The 16918-nt window shown below is 40.9% G+C and overlaps 1 long non-coding RNA gene across 1 annotated transcript in view; it reads left to right on the top strand.

The window, feature by feature from the left end:
* The window catches only part of LOC122183731, a 181033-nt gene that overhangs the window by 160623 nt on the left and 3492 nt on the right, over nt 1-16918 (top strand). The window contains exon 3 of the long non-coding RNA XR_006180341.1: nt 6868-6953. This is a non-coding gene — a long non-coding RNA (uncharacterized LOC122183731). The remainder of the gene's footprint in view (nt 1-6867; nt 6954-16918) is intronic.

The following is a 16918-nucleotide window of genomic DNA, read 5'->3' on the forward strand; positions in this document are numbered from 1 at the left end:
AAAAAGAAAAAGAAAAAGAAAAAGAAAAAGAAAAAGAAAGAAAAAGATGATCAAATTCTGCAATTCTGCAAACTGCTGAAGATATCAGAATCCAAAGTTCAGTTTCTACAGATCCACATATCCTTCGGGATAGGTTTTCCCAACATCACAGTCACACAGACACCCATGGTGCCAGCACAACTGAAAGAAAAATGTAAGATTATCAAGATTAGTGCAAGCACTTTTTTGCCGCATGTGTGGATTTTAAATCCAGTGGGAACCATTAGATCATCCAATCCAACCTCCAGCACAAGTCGAGCCACAAAACTTCCTCCAGTCTCTCCTGTATTGAGCCTGATGACTTGTATTTACCCAAACTATACCTAAATCAATCTAAATGCTGGTCTGCACCCACCTCAATGAGCAGCATATGTGGGGTCATGTCACCTAGATGATCTCTTGGCTTCAGCTCTTGCTGAAACAGTGGTAAAAGCAATGGAGAAAGCTCCAGTGCTGGATTTGGACAGGGTCTGTAGGATTCAGAGCCCACAGTGAGAGCAGGACCAGATTTGGGATGTGAGGTGCAGCAGAGCAGCATAACTCCTCTGTGTGTGTAGAGCTGCTCAAAATGCACATACCCTCACTGTGCAGGAGCAGCCTTTCCTGGAAGCCCTCTGCTTCCAAGAATAAGCCCAACAAACTCCAGAGGCTAAAACCCATTCCTTCCTCAGTCATTTCTTTCATCATTTGACCAACAAGTTCACCTCACTGCCCCTCTCTTCTGCAAGTTTCAGTCACTTGCAATATGCTACTCAACTGTCCTTTATCTGTTCCTATTTCAATACTGTTAAGGTTGCAAAATTAATCTACTGGCATGCACTGAGTGCATGAGATTGCTCTTAGCTGAGTCTCATAGGCACAAGGAGTATTTAAAAGCTCTGAGGACATTGTTGAAGTATTCTCCAGAATTTTTTCATATGACATAATTGATAGAAAGTTGAGTCATGGTTACAAAATGAATGCTTCAAAGAATCTTTGGCATTTTTGTAGGATGAAAATAAGCTCAGATTTTAGGGTGCTTTATGATGGAAATAAAATGCAGCGTTATTTGTATTATGCTGGAAATTAACAAAAGCCAAATAATCATTTAATACTGCAGTAACTTTTTAAAAAGTTTTTTCGAAATGTTTAAGGTCAAGTTGGTCACAAAATCTGAGACTTTTGTGGTCGAGGGGCACTTTTGGTGTTTTCTCAGATTCATTTGTGTTGTATAGATGAAAGGGATGTTTCTGGTTATGTTACCAGTGGTATCGTTAGAGGAAAAGATGCTTTTGTGAACTTTATAAAGAATAAAAACTAAAGGAAAATATGTTTAGGAAGAACATTTATTCCTATACCTAGCTGCCTATACTTTCAGTTAGAATAGTGATGGCTTATTTATAGTATACCTCTCTTGTAAAACTTCCTACTGCTAACACAACTTCAGAATTAGCTTTTTTAGCAAACTTTGAGCCTGCTGTGTACAGCCCATTATCCCCGGAAGCTGTTTTTACCTCTATTTTGAGCAAGTCTGATTGATATTAATCTGAACACTGCTGTTGGAAATAAGTAAATATCTATAATTGAACTCTTGTGTTATTATGAAATCTTCATCAAGATTGCTAGAGTCACACACCTACAGAAGAAAATAATTATCCAGCTTACTGGGAACATAAATTTAGGATGTTCTGAATATTTGCTATTCTACAGCAACCAGATATCTATCTCAAAGCTGGTTGTAATACTATGCCAGAGAATTGGCTTTTTAGTTCAGAGAGAGAACAGATTTCATTACAAACATTCAGAGATTCAACTTAAGATGATTTTGCAACATGACTAACTTGAATATATTTAGAGCTTGAAGTGTAATGTGCTTTGGTGGCTATAAACTGTCTGGAGACAAATTCTAAGTCTGGTCAGTGATACAGTAGAATCCTCCTGGTGACCAAATTCAGATGTCTTGGTTTGCTTCCACCCTGACTTTCATTAGCAGGCATTTCATGTCTCCTTCCATCTTGTGAGAACAGCGAATGGTGGCATGGCAAAAGTACTAAGTACTTACTTTGTCTTTTGATACTTGGTCTCACTGTGGGGGGCAAAGATAACTCTGTGTTTGTGAAATGGCCTACAAGTTTCTGTGTTTTTGTGGTTTTGTTCAAGCCCCAACACACAAAAATTGTTTTTCATATCTATTTTTGCTAAGTAGATGACCAAGATTCATTGGATACTTAGTATTCCTAATGTGATACTGTAGGCAATTATGTATTACAAAAATGAGCAGATGTATCTACTGTTCTTGGTGGGCTATACCATACTCATCTTGTCCTGTGAGTCTCTTTATTCCCACACATCTCAATGAAAGTACAGTTTTAAACTGATGTGATTCAAGTCCCATGCATCTTTTTTCTATCCAGATCAGTACCCTTTGGATTCCCATGGACCTCCTGAGGGTCAGCACTCTTATCATACCAAACCAGTAAACATTCACAGAGATCTCCTGCACCTGTATCTCCAACTTTCCAGAGGCAAAGGCAGACTGGATGTGTTTAAATGATCATGATTTATAGTAGCTTCATGTTTGAGATGTCTATTGCTTTTGTGAAGATGAAGATTATATGCTCTTTGGATTCTAAACAAAACAGTTCAGTAGCAGATAAAAAGCATTCATCTGGCTTTCACTTTGCATCTGGCCATAGTGCTTTATGATGGTTTAAGCACAATGGCAAAGTCTCCATCGTAGATTCCATCCGCTTCTTTCTGTAAAGCACACCTTGAGCCAAGTAAGCAGACTTAGGGAGTGACTTCCTTCACTGTGGCACATTGAAATGGATCATAAGTATCTGTTCTTTCATCTGTTTTATCTTCCAGCAACTGGATATAGGCTCCAGAATGGTAATAAAATGAGCATCATCACATTTATTCACCTTGCCATGACACATTGGTTTTGGGCAAACAAGTCTATTTGATTTGTCCGTAGGTTCTGAGTCTGGCAATAGGTCCAGTTCTAGCAATAGGTTTTGTTAGTCTTCATTCTTTACAATTATGTCATTACTGCCTGTAAACTTTTTCTTACATGTTACTCTGCTAATCATTTTAAAAAATGGTTCTAATATTCATTTAAATTTACCTCAAGAAATTGTCTTAGTCAATAAAATTAATGTATTTAACTGGGCCGTATAGTCTGGAAGGCATTGGTGACATTGGAACAGAATGTTTTTAACTGATTACATTAATTAGAGCAATTTAGGCAATGTGAAACCAAACTCTGTGCCAGTGGGAGGGATCTGAGGAGTGAGAGAGCATCTATATTTGATTGATAGCATTTCCATTACTGAGTAAGACAACTCACTCTGTTACATGGATCTCACAACAGCAGTGGCTCCAGTCTGCAAAGAAACAGCTGGGATGGCTTTAGAGATGCTTAATTGAGAAAGTACTTTGGGGAAGCAATCATCACTTGGAAAGAGCCTGGTAATAGCTCTTCAACTTTCTAGCTGCAAATGAGCCAGTTGTTTTGTTTTTCCTTTCCACCTACATTAAAAGATCAGATATACTGTACTTGGGCTGTTGCTTCCCCCCATGTATTATTTTGTACTTCTCAGTAGTACCATAATATTTTGATGGTTTTGATGCTGCTGTTATTTTACTAAAGTTATAGACTCCTCCTTGTATCTTATCCCATGCATACCCTTTCCTTCTCTATTTGCACTGTGTGTCTCTTTTCTTACCAAAGATAACCAGAACACTAAACATGGCAATGCCATGGTCTCCCGGTTATCTCTTTAAATATACTTCAGTCACGGTCCCCTCTTGGTACACCTAAGGAAGTAGACAAGCTCTGCTGCTCACAGAGATAGGGGTAACAGCACACATCTGATGCATGGTGCCCAATGGATCCAGAGATTTTGTTGAGCAGGAGACAAAGTAGCTGACACCCTTGAACCACTCTCTCACATCAAGTGCAGTAAGATAACACCACCTCGGTGAAAAAACAATTGCTGCGAATTCATTCATGTAAACTGAGTTTAAAAAAAAGTCAAATCACTCAATACCAGACAAGAGAGAAAATGAGTTCAGGTTATTTAACTATAAATATAGCTGGAAGATAAGAGCCGGGATTTGGCAGTCTAAAGAAGGAAGAAGCAACACACTACGCGTTATTGTACCAGGGAGGCTCACAAGTGGTTGTAAATTCTCAAACAACCTGGCATGGTATGTTGTGAAGATTGAAAGCTCCTCTACATAGAGATCCTTCTTCTCCTGTCCCTAAGAGGATTTCTAAAAAAAAAAACATGCCGAAAGCAGCTGTCGGCTAATGTAACACACAGCACCACTGTAAGAATGGATCCATTAGCCCTGGCGAAACAGCAGTCCTTGTCAGTACCTATGAATGAAACTGTCCCAAGGAATCTGTGGAACAAGGCTGCATATTTAGGAAGCTCAAAAGGGAGTCAAAACAAAACCAAGTGGAGCAGGAAAGCAGCGCAGACACGTCAAAGGCTGCCCACATGACTCAACCAGCCACCGACCTAAAGCCAGCGCCACACAATTGCTTCTGAAGCTCACAAAGGAGCCAGATGCTCCTGTTGAAATTATACCTTCTGCAAATCAACATGGGAAACCTGTCACCGCCCTTTCTAAATGGAGGAGTATAGATACCGTTCTCTTGACTAAAATAATATCTTTTCTGTGAATTAGTTGAAGAAAGAACAAGAGCTGTTTGCTTTGGACAAGTATATTTCCAGGCATGTCACCCCCACAAAAGATCTTTCTTTTGCTCTACTTTCATGCAACCCTGAAAACAAATATCTAGTGGGTACGATCAGGCTGGCTCCACATCTCCAAACAAGACAAGAGAGCCAGTGGCAAGGCAAATTCTTCTGTTGCTCCGAGCTAATAGATATTAGGAAGAAAAATGCAATTCTTCTCTTGGCCGGCTTTGAAAGGTACTTAACTTTTCATTCACAACATGCTGCTGACATCCACAAAGCTCAGCAAGGCAGCGAATATCATTGGCCTGCTTCAGAGACGAGGGGAAAATGGGTTGCCTGAGGTCTCACTGCACGTCACAGCAACAGCCCTGCAGAAACAGAACCAGAGTGCCAGCCCCACGCATACCCCAATGCTTCTCACCTCCTTCCATGGTATTTTGAGCATTGATCAAAATTTGAGTTAGTGGAGGGTGTGCCTGGGTCAGGTTATAGTCTCACAGCTTGTCCTACTACTCAGATTAATTGTTCTAATTAGTTACTCTGCAGGCAAATAGCGATTGGTTTCAGACATGAGGCCAAGAATGATTCAGAGAAATAATCAACTGGTACTTCCTCTCAGAATTTGCCACCCATCTAAATTGTAAACATCCCATCTGAGCCAGAGTAGTGGCTCAGAGAAGTAAACCAGGTTAGTGTTACTGGGTGGCTTTCTTCCCTGCTTTTTTAATATCAGAAGAAGGTTATATTGATAAAGCATATACAATTCCATATATTACAGCATGCAGAATTGCATTTTGGGAGTGTTCACTTCTCAGAATGAGAAGAAACGTTGCCACCTCTTTGTGGAGTAAAGCTGCCTCATCTTGTTGGAGAAAGGAATGCCAAACAAGCCCAAAATAGGCCTAGGAAATGATAGTGGAACAAAAGATTTCAAGTATAAGACTCAGATTTGTACATTGTAAGTCACAGCAGAGGGAAGGGGATTTTTGGGCACAACCTTATCTCAGCTCTTCTTTATATTTGCAATGATCTTTCTAGAATGAAAATGCTGAATGTGGGAAAACTTAGCAGTCACTAAGCACAATGTCCACCACATCGTCTGCTTTGTGTGTGTATTAACCATAGATTAGATTGCATGCACAGCACACCTACCCTGTCTCTGTTATTAAAGTGCATATGGTTTAACAAACACTAATGACAGACTCTTTTTATTAGCTTTGCTATGTGCTCTCACAATTACTGTCACTCAGTAGGGTTTATAACTTCCTGCTGTAATAGAAGGCTGCACCTTGCCTGCCAGTGAGCTCTGCACTTGCTTACTGGTTTCAGTAGAAATGTATTTGAGTTGTCCATTGGACCTCAGATGATTGTTATCTTGTAAATTGTGGCAGCATACAAAAATTAATTCCTTCAATTTGGTTTGAAATGTACGGGGGATGGACTCCTCATATCTTTTCATTCGATACCTCTGAATTAGTGACTTTTCAGTAACTTCAAAGAGTACCACTAGAACTGTTTGGGACTGAAATCACCCATTCTCCATTGACCATTTAATTTTTTCTAAGTTTTTATTTTTAAAAGAGCAGTGGAGAAATGGACTTGAAAATGTACTGTGCATTGAGAAGAGCACTTGGGTCTTTGTGAAAAGATTTCAGTCCAGATTCATCTGTGTTGGGAAGAATCTCTATTAATTAAAAAAGAGTTCAAAAAATTATAGCTGAACAGAAGAGAGTCCTGTAAATGCTTTTCTTTTCCAAGTCTGTTGCTAATTACAACACAACTGCAGTTCAGTTCATCCTAGAGGAGGACAGGAGGTAATGTCCCTGCTGGGTGGGTGGGTGGATATGTAAATATAGGCACCAAAAAATGGGGAATTTATTCCCACAAAGGTAAGCAGGAGCAGAATTGAGCTGAATTATTTTAGCAGGAGCTCCCTGTCAAGCACATCTTTCCAATATTAACTCTATAATGACCAAACATGGCCTGCTGGATCCTACACATTTTATTTTCTAAAATTAGGTCTTCCATGTAACTTGCATGAGAAAGACCTAAAGGGGTCTGGGCAAAACTGTATTGTTATGTTAGATAAACTTTTATCCGTTGTTTTCATGTATGTTATTTTTATCTTATTTATTAGTTGCAAATGATTCCTACGGAAGAATTGCACCACCTCACCATTTGCTAAGCAGTCCATCACAGTGGTATGAAAGGAGACTGTTGCAGGTAGGTAGATTTTCATTTGTAATTTTTCTACTCCATCCCACTGTTATGTGATGCAGAAGTGTGTGTATGAGCACACCTTCAGAGCTGTAGCAGGGTGTGTGCAACACAGGGAGAGCTGCTGAGGGGCACAGGGCCGCTGGGACCGCCAGTGGCACCCCTACATCCAGCTGTGAGCTCTGCTCTCCTCTGCTTCCATAGATACTATTTACCTATATCCAACACAGTAAGGCAAGTTTATGCACACTCATAGACACTTTTGCACTTCCAGTATTAACTTAGCATTTTATTGATCATTTGGGAGCAGAATGAAGGCTAATCATTAAGTTTTATGCGAATGTTTCTATTAAGTGAAGCCTTACAGCACGTGTACTGAGTTAAGGGATGTTGCCTATGCAAATGGAAAATAACTCCACATTAAAAGGACATTTTCTGGAGCATCTTTATTCAGTTACATTTCAGCTGATCCGAAGGGTTCTTACAAGCCCCAGCACAGAGGGGCGAAGAGTAGGAATGCAAGCCCAGACAGTAGTTTGCCAGGCCAGGATACTATTTCTCTGCCACGGATTTCAGAGAGAGTTACTGTACACACTGGGTCTGGCATTTGAGACTCCAGGCTGAGCTGGGGGATGGGGGGAGGCAGAGGCAAAAAGCATTTAATATGAACAAAACATTTTTTGTGAAAGTCAAATTCCTTTTTGTGTCCATGTGCCACGCAGTCAGCATTTTTGGAGTCTTAACTGATGCTCTCACACAAGCAAAGTGACTCCCGAAAATGCACCATTACAACTTAATATATCCAGTATGTAATTTGTACTTAGCAGAGAGATATTTAGGACCATTTGCCTCCGCCATAAGACTTTCAGCTGCACAGTGGGAGGTAGCGCTTCAATGAAACCTTTGTTTTTAATCTTCTGATACAGTCACTAAGGCAGTTGGCGGGCTTTAAAATTACATCAGTTTTCTTTTTAATCTGGGGTTTGCAAGTGGTAGTTTTGCAAGCACCCACCGAAGCACGGCATTTCACGGGTAGAACCACCACCCTTTTTCCTCCCGCAGCAAGGACTGAAGTCAGCATCTAAAAATGAATCAGAAGAATTAAGAGGAAAGTTGCCCTGCAATCAGGAGGATTCTCACAAGATCTCAGCCCCAGGTCCATCAGCTCCCTTTCCTCTCCCTAAAATTAGATCAGGGCACAATGAGGACAGAGCCAGACAACCACGGGTAGCAGCGGTTTCAAAGCAGCCCCTCTCCTCACCCAGAAAACCTATTTCGGGCTGCAGCGAGCTGGGTGGCGGTGGGTGCAGTCATGGGGCTGTTGCCTAGTGTTCCACTAAGCTCTGCCCTCCCCTAAAAAAAAAAAATCCTTCATAATTCAGGCAACAGCTGGAAAGCTTAGCTTAATGGCCTGTGCTTAAATGTGGAAGGTCACAGGGTGCTGATCTAAGGAGCGGAGGAGGCTTGCTCAGCCGACTGTTGACGCTGGGTAAACGGAGGAGGAGGGGACGGGTGTGCATCTGAGGACCCGCGCCCCGGCGGGCGAAGAATAGGAAGCGGCTTCTATTCAGGGCTCGCAGGGGTCCGGGACCAGTAGGGAAAGGCAACAAGGCCCTTCGCTGCCTCCGAGTTACCTTGTATTATACCGGGATTAAAGTACATTTAGCTTCTCTATTAGCATACTTTAGCCCCATTTAGGCTTACTTGATGTTTCCGATGGCCTTTGATCAGCCTTGCATGGTGCTGGTCAGCTTCGGGACACAGCAGTCAAAAAGCGAGACTGTGAAATTATCCTGATGTTGAATCTCACAGGAGATATTTCTGGCTGTTTTCATTCACTTGTCCCCAATCTTTGGCTCTTTCTCTCTCTCTCTCTTTCTCTCCGTCTCGGGAAAATAATTTACACATTCTTTAAAAGGAGAGGGAGAGAAAGAGTGAGATATTAAAAGAAAAAGGTAGCTCAGTGACCAGCAATAATTAGCTCCATGTTGGAAATCAAGGCAGCCTTGTGTGCTGGTGGAGCATCTATGAAAAATACTGTAATTTCTACAGTGCCTGGCTTTTTATTGCTTACATTTGCATATAAATTAAATCCATATTGTAGCTTTAAGGCAAGCGAGGCTTAGAATGCAGTACAGCTCAGGGTCCTATTGTTTTACATCTACTTTCTATACTGTGGTTAAATGAAAAGGGAGGAGAAAGTAAAGGAGGGAAAAAGTCGGCTTCATAGCCTTTTTAATTGCTTCTCTGCCAATTACAGCCAAATTAATATTTAAACTTTGTAGTGCTTTGAGAAATTGTTTACAAAATCCACTTCCCAATGTTCGGCGCTGCCTGCGCCTACAGCAATATCGGTGTTGGAATGTTTGGTCGGAGAAAACAAGAAATAATTACAGATAAATTCTGTTTTCTTTTAAATTGTTTTATGGGAAAAAATGCTGTTCATTGAGCCGTAAGCCTGCCGAGCACGGGCCCAATCCTGGCTCTCAGAGCTGCGTCCCTTCACCTGCCAGTGCCTATGGGCAGCGTCTGTTCCCCGGTGCCCACCTCCACCATCCCCTCCATGCGAGGCTCCCTTGGGCCGCGCATCGGGACGGAGCCCTGGGAGACAAGAGATGAGTAACAAGAAGTAAATGGCGCCTCTGAGTCTCCCTTTAAAAATTCTTTAATGAGATACAGTACCGTTGTGTTGTGTTTTTGGTTGGTGTTTTGTTTTGTTTTGTTTTTTCATTCTTTTCTTGGGCTAATGTCTAGTACGTACCAACCACTGAGCCACATTTTTAGGAAACATCTAAATCAAAAGTCAGAAGATTACACAGGGATATGAGAAATGCTGGGGATGGCAGGGGGCCAGACTGGGCTTGCCCTCTCCTCCAGCAAACAGTTGTTCCCCACGACAGAGCGCTTCTCCCCCTCTCCCTCCATATGCTTCCTTCTCTATCTGAAATGTGGTCAGATTGGTTGCTTCTAGAGCAGCATCTGGTAGCTTATAATATATACCCTCTGGAAGAAAAAAAGAAACATATTACATTTGCACAGGGCAAGACCTCGCTAGAACTCTGCCCCTCATTCTCATGTCTGACATTAGCTCTAATAACCACAGCCCTGCTCTCTGCCATTCCCCACAGAGCCCTGCACAGCTCCTCCTGGTCCCCTCTTAATCTTTTCCTTTTTTGAGGGTTACAGACCTAGTTTCACTAACCATTTTGGAGCCTCCGATCTACAAAGTCGCTGTGGGACTTTGTTGTACTATTTCCATGTCTGTAATATTCCTGCTGTAATTAGGTAATCAAGACTATGCACCTTTCCCAAGTGGCCTTTTGAAGTCGATTTTATTTATTGACTTATTTATCCCTTATTACACATTTCAGAAATACTGATTGTGATACCATCAGCTGGGCACGTCGCTAGTCTTCACAGCTGTCTGCTTTCTATCATAATTTCCTTTTTCCTCTTTCCCATCACCCATTCACTCATTCTGTCTGAATTTTGCAGCTGTTCATATTAATAGAGGATGTTAGAAGCGCTCACATGCATGTTGAATTGTAAGCCTATGCATAGATTGTTATGGACAACAACAAGAGCATGGCTTGGGCTGGCACATAAGTGGAGACATTGGTGGCAGGGGCAGAGACAGCCCCTGGATAAATGTTCAGATAATGCCTCACATGAAAAAGTCCTGAGCGGGACTGTGGTACCTGGCTGGTGCTCATGCATTGACGATGTCAGTCTGCATCAGTACTAGAAATACTCTTCCTGAGGAGGTTGACTATTGACTCAGCTGTGTTCAGCAGTAAAAATTCACTTCTCATCTCCACAACAGTAAAATAATCCATCTGTATGTGGATTTCCATCTGTATGTGCAGAGCTTCCTTATCACTTAAAAAACACTTTCTAGGCCCATCCCTTCATTAATCTTTGGGAAATATAGTTAGTATAAAGCTTCATTTCTTTATTTAAAAAATATAAAAATCTTCTTCCTATCTTCACTGTTTCTTGTTCTAAAGCTCATGCCCAGCCTCTGGTTGAGTTTGTCCTTTACTTCAGAGCCTTTGGGTCAACCTCAAGCTCTATCCTTAGACAGATGGCAAATTTCCTCATTATGTGTTTCTTATTGCTGCTCAAGACTGTCGGCATACTCACCACTATGTCCAGGTTTCCAAATATCTGAGACATTTAAACTGTCTTTTTTTTCCATACTAACCTATTAGTTATTTGTTTATTCCTCATCTTATGCTTGATGAAATGCCAATCCTACCAAAGCAAAGCTGACTGTGAAAATGGTACTTTGAGCACTGATGCTTTTTAAATGGATAACTTTAAGCCTTTCTTTCCTTGTCTCCAAAAATGGATAATGAATAAGAAAATAGTGACTATTGGCAACACTGACCAAGGCTTCAGCTTCAGTCACAACCAAACACAGCTTAGTTTGAGCCTCATAAAATTTCAGTTCTTTATTTGCCATTATCTTTACTTCTTAATTGTTCCATATTCCTTCAAAATCAGGGCACTGGAGCCCCATCTTCAGCAATCCACCTTACAGAGGATGTGCACAAAATTTCCCACCCTTGTGAAATGTTCAGCCTACACCTGTTGACCCACAAGATTTACGGACCTCAAATGGCTACAAGGGCAAAATAAATTGAGTCCAAACTCCACCGCATTTCTATTCCCCTACGAGTGGCTTTCCTCAGTGTTTGTTAGCCCTTCACATTTTAGCTTTGTGTGTTGCAATCCCCATCTTCTGGCAGTTTATCAGCTGTCTCCAGTATCAGTTTCAAAATAGATACTAAATACCGCTCTCGCACCTTGCAGCGGCACTGATTTTCAAACGAATCAAACAGCTTTTCTGCTGTTCAGCCGTCAAAGATTATACGCTGAGAATAAATTACTCAGCTGGATGCGTTGTTTGTCGGCAAACCCAGGCAGTGACAGCATCGGTAGTCCCTGTGTTTAAAAGCATGTAAAACACCTTCTCTGTTCTGTGCTTTACATTGCAATCCTGGGAGCAGCAGCTCGGTAACATCCTGCCTGCAGGCAAGGCCAGGGCAGAGCTCACGACTCGTGGGCTTTGCACACTCTCCGGTCTGGTTCTTGCCCTACATAGAATACAATTTATGCAATTCGTAGTGATCCCCTTTCACCTATCACCATAGCTTTTCCTGTATCCTTCCCCTTTTCCTTCCCTTCTCCCTTTCTTTTTTCCTTCCTTCTTCCTTTCTCACTTCCTTTCCCCCTTCCTTCCATACTTCTTTCTTCCCTTCCTTCTCTTCATCCCTTCTTCCCTTACTTTCTTCCTTCTTTTCCTTAAAGAGTAATGTATATGCAGAGTATCAATATACATTTCCCACATCAAACAGCTTTTTGAGGTTTTCTTACTTATTTCTTTTATTTTCTTTTTTAATTCCTCACTGCAACACAATTTCCAATGTTGTCTGCTGCATCAGTGTATTGCACCCTTCAAGCACAGCATCACATTCCACTAGAATTGCTGGATTACTGTATTCACAAATCTAGCACCAAACTACAAGCCAGAATATGTTTTATTCATTACCTTTCTTTTCCACAACACAAGCTTCCTAAAATACATTCATACAAATGCTCACAAATGGTAAATTTTACTCTAAAGTTGAAATTAGTTCAGTCAAGAGATGACATTTCTTTGGGACAGAAGCAGCATGAGTTCATACATGCTAAATCAGCTTGGTAAGGACCTCAAATGGTACCAGAGCCAACACAACCAGTCACGAAATATCTGAGATCTTCAGCCATCTAAACTTGAGGCTCAAGGCCTGTAAGGGGTTTTCCATAGGGAATAAATGGAGATATGTTGTCATAGGATGAAAAACACCTTTTTGAGACACCAGTTTCTCTCCACTTGATAATGGAAGGTGCTCAGAAGACAAAGGTAGATATATCCTCAACTTTTAGCTAGCTGCAGAAACACCTTGCTGGCACAAGTGGCAAATAATCCGTAATTCAAATATGTTTGCAGGAACAATTTGTCTAACTATTTTGACAGAATAAATTTGAAGGGGGAAAAAATCTGCTTGCAGGCAAACTGCAAGCATAAAAGTTTACTAAATTCCTTTAATTAAAAAATCAGTGTAAATAGTGTTCTTGTTGATATTAAGTATGTTTGTGAAGCAGAAATCATTTAAATTAAGTCTTACATATAGTAAATGGAGGGATAGGCTTCTCACTGTGCATTTGATACTTAATTATTGCTAACTATAATGTTGGCCTATTCATTTTTTATTAGTAGGAATTGAGGTATTAGGATTTTATTTAAAAAAAAAAAAAAAAAATCTCCATTCCTAAAGTCAATAAATGTTTTTTTTCTTCCAGTGTTTTGTTTTATTCTCTGGATATTTCTTAAGTTCAGAATCTTGCTTCTGCCTGCTACTCAAAACAATCCCACAGTAAACAAGGAAGAGATGCTCTTTTTCTCTTGTCTTTTGGTATGATAGCTGTGATGCCCAGCTATAAAGCTTTCTGCTTGTAGGTGCTCTCTAAATTTCTTGAGGACACAAATCTTTCCTTCATGCCCCTCATGTTGCCATTGCTCAGTTATAATTGTGGCTTCCTGGTGAAGGGTCAGAACACTTCATGCGAATGAATTGCAACTACTCACCAATGGTTTGCCCTTGGAGATCAGCCTAAGTAGAGGACTGCTATTCCATTGCTGTCATGTAAATGCTGCTAACTTGATTCAAACCTAACGACGATCCCTTTCAAATAAAGAGACCTACTATGGGATTGTGGCTTCAGCTTTCACTATCAGTTTGTTCTGGTTAATATGAATATCAGAAGAGTAAAAAGAGAAATCCCTCCAACTAAAAACAGTCACAAAGAGACTGTCCCAAGAGGTGTTTCAAAAATAGGTGCAGCCATTTTTATTAGCAGATTGCTAAAGCAAAGGCGCTGGGGGGAAAATAAGTTGGGAAAAGTCTCTCGGCATATACTATTGAGAAATTTGCTAAGAGAGTCCTAAGATTAAATTACAGAGCAGAGTTTAAGATATTTGGGAATCTTACATGGCAGAACAAATTCTCCTTCCCACACTAATGGCTGTCTCTGTCTGTCTTTCAGCTCAGAGTTCAATCACGTATTCACAATAAAGTATGGGTCAAGTCCTAGGATGTCTGTGTCTTATAGTCTTATTCCTGGCTGACAAGTGCTACATCTAAATCAGCGTATGGCATTAAGTTATAGCCTGGAAGCAGGCTGGGTTGGTAAGACCCATTCGGAGGATGAATGCTTCTCATTCCCCCCATCCCTCAGCCTGCACAGGCCACACTCACACAAAGACACAACTTGCAGCATCACTTCTCTAATTTAATTCTGCAAAATGAAAGCTTAGCTCAATAATAATATTGTGTTGGACTTGTCTGGGCAAGTGCCTATTTGGTCTGAGTCAAAAGATTACACACCAGCAATAGAAATTTATTCAGAGCAAAGATGCCCTGGCATAATAAGACCATCTTGCTTCATGTAATTATAATTCATGCATCCAGAGACAGCTGTCCATCAGATATATTGTATTAGCTGGCTTTGATTTCTATAATGAGTTTTATTAGTATATTTATGAGGAAGAATAGCGGCATATAAAGAAGTTATGAATAAGTTATTGTGTGCAGAACCAACATTTGGGATCTTCTAAATCCTGCAGTGAAGACAAAGTCTGAATGGATGCAGAGACTGAAACATTCTCTGTGTCCAAAAGGTGATCCACGCAGATCTGTTTCATAACACAATATGCCAGCATTGCCCATTGTTTTCTTTAACAGCCATGAAATGATTGGATTTATGTAAACAAGAAATCTAAAGTGATCTGAAAAACAATTTTTAAGAAGTGAACAAGAAGGTCAATGTTTAACCTGTCTTTGACATTACATTTATGCTTAATGGCACTCATTGAAGCAGACTGACCAAATACTTCAAGTCACCCCAGCTACCAGCCAGCAGACCAAACCTCCTGCATTGCTGTCTGCACCACTCACCACCAAAGCTCTTCAAACTACACCAACAACTGGTATGGTTCTGCTTACATGTGAACTGGTTCAGGAAGTACGACAGCATATCACAAACTCTTCACAAGGCCTCAGTAGTTAAGAGAGTGATCCTCATACAAAATGTCTGTTTTAAGGAAATAAATGTATGAGTAGTCAAGCCAAACTCTGATTAAGGATAGGGTTCACAGGCAAAAGAAAAGGATGCAGTATTGTTGCCTTGCACAAATAACAAGAACAGCTGGCTACTACAATAGCCAAAAACCTCTTCAGTGCACACTAGATAGTGCCACCTAGACAAGAAAAGAGACCAGGTAGAAGTCCTCAATTGAGCTGCAAAATCTCTCCTGGGACTCGCAAGTCCATTAAGCATGCCTAATACCTTCATCTATATTTCTGATATCATGCTTTGCTGGCAAGTGCTGGGAGTATGACAGCTGGATCTCACAGCTGACTTCTGCTCTGCTGGCTGGAAATGCCACAGCCAGAAGAATAGAAGAAGAAGAAACTCTTCTTCTGTCAAGGAAGAAGCCTTCAACAAAAGAGAGCAGCTTGGTTTTACCTACTGCCTTGTTGCCAAGTTAACCTGTCAGTAGCAGTTGGAGCCAAAATGGATCCAGTTATTTTGCTACAATCTTCTCAAAAGTCTTCTTGAAAGCTGAAAATTTCCAAGGTGGCCAGGAAAGGTGGTTGAATGGAAAGACTTCAGCAGCTGCTTCCTTGAAGGAAATCAGTGGCAAGCAGAAGGTCTGCAAGACGCCTGCATGGGGCTCAGGCTGAGGTAGAGTTTTGGTGTCCCAGGTATTGCCTGACCAACAACAGAACATATGGACTGCAGTCATGGTAGGGACAGCATTCAACCCTCAAGAATTTACTCCACCTCCAGAAAGTACAAATTGTTGTGGATCTGAATGATCATATCAGGACAGTAATTATATATAATCAGGACAGTAAAAAAACTCACAGTGAGAGACACTCAGCTGTCATGGTGTGAGGAGCTGTGATTTGCCAGGTTGTTTACAGCGCACAGCACTCAGCTGCACACAGCTCTGCTGACACCATGGTGAAGGGCATGGCAGCCATGCTTGGCCTTGTTCCTAAGGGCCTCACATTGTTCTCAGAGCCCTTTGTGTGACCATCACTCCAATTTATGGAGTCAGGTTACCTCTACAAATGCTCTGTTCTCCCACTTTGTCAGGGAGAGATGACTGAATGCCACAGAAACCTCTGAGAAGGAGAAAATCACAGAAGAGGACATTTAGGGATCATAATGGCAATGAGTGGCAAGAGATGATTACAGAACTTATCAAAATATCCAAAGAGTTCACTGTCAGTGCAAAGATATCCTTCTTCTAATGGGAGGACAAGCTGAAGCAGTAGCTCCATAACATCCTTTGATGCCCTAGGATAGCAGGACCCCCAGAGCTGGCTGTTGCATCCTGCAGTAGTTCATTAGTATTGAGATCTTCAATTCCCTTTACTGGATCTGAATTTGGGCTTCTAAGATCTGACCCCTGAAGAACCAGAACTTTCAGAGTGCTTTTTGCTGCACACTTCTTCACTTCAGGCATTTTTCTCCACACATTTACAATCAACACATGGCTTTGCCATGTTACTGGCATCAGTCAGGTGAAGAGCTCTGCTTCGAAATCATCTTTCATGTTGCTTTTCTCTTGAAACTTTGGGGAATGCCTATATTAGGAGTAAAAATTAAAGGCAGGAGGATGGAGGCTAGGACTTTGTTCTGGCCATGTATTTTGTTCAAACAGGAATTCTGACTCATCCTCTTGTAACTGAAACTTGAAGAAATAGGCATTTCCCACAAGTGGATTTGAATGAAAAATCCACTAAGTTAGAAAAGGTGCATAGCTCCATTCCCTTATGTGGTAGATTAAAAATAAAAATAAAAATAAAATATAAATATAAATATAAATATAAATATAAATATAAATATAAATA

The sequence above is a fragment of the Lagopus leucura genome, unplaced genomic scaffold (genome assembly GCF_019238085.1).
Source record: "Lagopus leucura isolate 7727_CA_CO unplaced genomic scaffold, USGS_WTPT01 Super-Scaffold_100019, whole genome shotgun sequence".
In the NCBI taxonomy this organism is placed as follows: domain Eukaryota; kingdom Metazoa; phylum Chordata; class Aves; order Galliformes; family Phasianidae; genus Lagopus; species Lagopus leucura.